Source organism: Macrobrachium rosenbergii, chromosome 3, assembly GCF_040412425.1.
Source record: "Macrobrachium rosenbergii isolate ZJJX-2024 chromosome 3, ASM4041242v1, whole genome shotgun sequence".
NCBI lineage: Eukaryota > Metazoa > Arthropoda > Malacostraca > Decapoda > Palaemonidae > Macrobrachium > Macrobrachium rosenbergii.
The window spans coordinates 11,402,176-11,405,394 of NC_089743.1; positions in this window are offsets into that span (position 1 = coordinate 11,402,176).

Genomic DNA, 3,219 nt, shown 5'->3' on the forward strand with positions numbered 1-3,219 from the left:
TTTTCCCATTAGCATTACAGAAAAGTTTACTGAAACCAAATGAGGTGCATTTCTGAGACTCACAGGGCTCAGCTGAGATATCAGGTGAGTTAGTTGGATCTACATTGGAAGAGAACTAAAATACAGAGCGGGGGGTATAGTCAAGTGTGCTATACATGGCAAAATTAAGCAGTAGACAGCCCCTGGTGTTTGGTTTGCTTTACCTGTTGCAAGAAACTTGAAGGTAAACTGGCAAATTAATGGAGGGCATGTGTAAGGAGAGCATAAGATATATTATTCTTCCTCTATTGTAAAGAATGTGTTAAATGGCTTTTTCTACCCGTATTATTGTAAAATACATTTATAAGGGTACTTTGTAACATGAAAACTTACATTCTTAGTGTCATGGCTAGTGCCCTGTGCATTGACCTCATGTCCTGTATGTAGTGTCCTCTTAAGTAATTTTTTTTTGTCTGCATCATTCCAGTAGGCATCCAAGAAATAATTTTTTTTAATTAGAACAGACCATGCGAGCCATGTACTATGAGGAGTTTTGTACTTTGGTCTTATTATAAACTACAGTAGTTTAAAATGACTGCTTTGTTGTTGTGATTAATAGCAACAAGCAACACATGAATCTCGTTGAAAAATAATTTGGGGACAACTTGGACAAAAAACTTGACTTTACAGGTATCTTTTAGAAAAAATCAAAGTAATTATGTTTTATAATTAAATCCAATAGGGGAAAGATTCTGAAATGGAATTAACTGATGAAACCAAAGCATACCTGTCAGCATAACACAGACATTCCTAGGCTTCATTTTTTATCCACATTTAAATATTTAGGATCATTTCATATCTTGTAAACTTATAGAAAAGAAAAATTCTTTGAATTTATGACAGAGCAATATTGAAGTCTTTTATGAGGCATTGACTATACAAGCACAATAGATTACTCTTGCCAAGCATATGCATGTAACAAAGACAAACTTAGTAAAATTAGAAGTGCATAGCTTGGGTCTATAAGTTAGTGCAGGAGAGGAACAACCCTATGAGAGCTTTTTAATAGGTAAGTGGCTTGGTTACGCTGTTGTAAACAGCTGCTGTAACCAACTACGGAATAACATGTAGGTGGCATATATAAATATATACTGTATTATATATAGACTGTAGCGTGTGAATTCAGACCCACCATCCATTTACATCCGCAGATGAGAGTTTGCAATGTGTTACATATTGCATAGGGAGATAATGTCAAAGGAAAACCAAAAATGAAGATACAGTAGAGGAAAACTTGTACTATACAATGTTTTGACCTATAACTGTGGCATGTCCAACCCAAAGTATGCATTTTCTAAATTTTAGCAGCAGCTTTCCTACTCGGCAACTAGTCTAGGCCTAGCTTACAATCTTATGTTGTTCTTACAAAAATACAAGCCATCATCTTTTATATAGGAGAAATCCCGTTGCAAGCCGGAGATGGTAGTTGAGGCTTCGTAACAAGGTAGATACTTGGTGGTGGGGTATCGTCCACTCACCTGTCAGAAATCCTTCCTTTTCTGTTGTTAGTTATTAAATATTTTTTTTGGTAATGTTTGCTAGACTGAATTTTGATCATGAGTGTGACTTCTTTGATGGATACTATTCAAGAGAAGAGTAAGACTGAGTGATCAAGGTAGATATGTTGAGTGATCAATGTAGATATATAGGACAAAATAGAGTGCATGGTTGCTTTATGTTGCCCTTGATTGTGAACCCTCATCAATTCTATTCTTTTTGCAGAGGGCAGTGCTGAGTTATCACCCTCATCAATTATATTCTTTTTGCAAAGGGCAGTGTTGAGTTATCTTGAGAAGAGTGTGCATGCTGGTCTCCTCCACAGTGGAAGTGGTATGGGAAATGAAAGAAGACTTACAATTAGTTGGCTGTTTCATCTAATGGTAATGCATCTCTCTTGGCACCTGTGAATCTTGATGGACCTGTTGTGCCAAAAACATATATCCTCCCAATGCTTCTGTTCACTCTCCCCAGACATCCTGGTATGTGTAGAGGAAGCACATGGAGAAGTTCCAACCTTTCATCCCTGCCTTGTGATGCCAGCTGCTTTGGGGTTAATGTTAAATTCCATGAAGTAACTCGGGATCTGTCTGTGGGTGCCTTCCTGGACCACTCAACTTCGGCTAAGGAGTCTACTGCTGTTTCTGTTCTGGGGGTCAAAGTTACTGTTGACCATCCTGTAGTAGATGTGGCTCCTGTATGCAAGTTATTTGACTTGTGTAACATGCTCATTAATGTTTTTGTTCATGTTGATTTCCATTGTTATTGATCAGCATTATCTCTCATTCACTTTCTTAGTTCTAAGTTTTTTAATTTTTTAGTAGGGTTATTGATGTTTGATTCAATTCACTGTTTAATTGAGATATGTCACATTCTTTTGTATACTGTATAATGAAATGGTTTTTGTGAACAGTACCATAATCTTAATTTTTGGCTTAAGATCACTGAGATTGAGCCATCTCTTTTGGTTCCATGGCTGGGAATTATTAAAATTTCACCAGCTTTTCTTTTTGGTTCTTTTCCTTTAGTTCTCCACTGCATTCTCATTTTCCTGTCTTGAGGCATATTTGTCATTACTTACTTACCAGTGCTGTCTTCCCCCTCCCCCTTTCTATCACAACATGTGATCCCCCATATGTATAGGATGTTTAATGATTTTAAGGTAGTCTCTTGGCAGTATACAGTACTAAGAATTTGGTAAGCTTCTTGTACACTCAATACAGTATAAGGAATAATGGAATATCCTTGTTGGAATTTGTTAATGTAATTTCCACTAAGGACACAATTCTGCCTTTATGATCTTTTATTTGTTTTATAGTACCATTTTGCTTGCAAAAAGCAACCATACTAATAGTGTTTCCATACAGCTCAAGTGTTTGTATCTTTTATGGCAGATTTCAGCTCATTCATTGATTCTTAGTAGACTTGGTCTGCAGTTCTTTGACTTGTGAAAATACTTCTCCTGTACTGATGGTAAGTTATCTTATTATCTTTTGATCAGTTTTCATCCTCCCTTTCTTGGGAACCATTAGATTTTATGCCATTCCGTATCACTTTCAAAAGTCAGTTGGGTATATTTTCCTCATGGTCTCCTTGACTTAGATTTTGTGGTGACCTTAGACTAAGTTCTAAAGAATATTGCCTGGGACATGCTTCTGTCCATCTTACTGTAGTAAAAGCAAG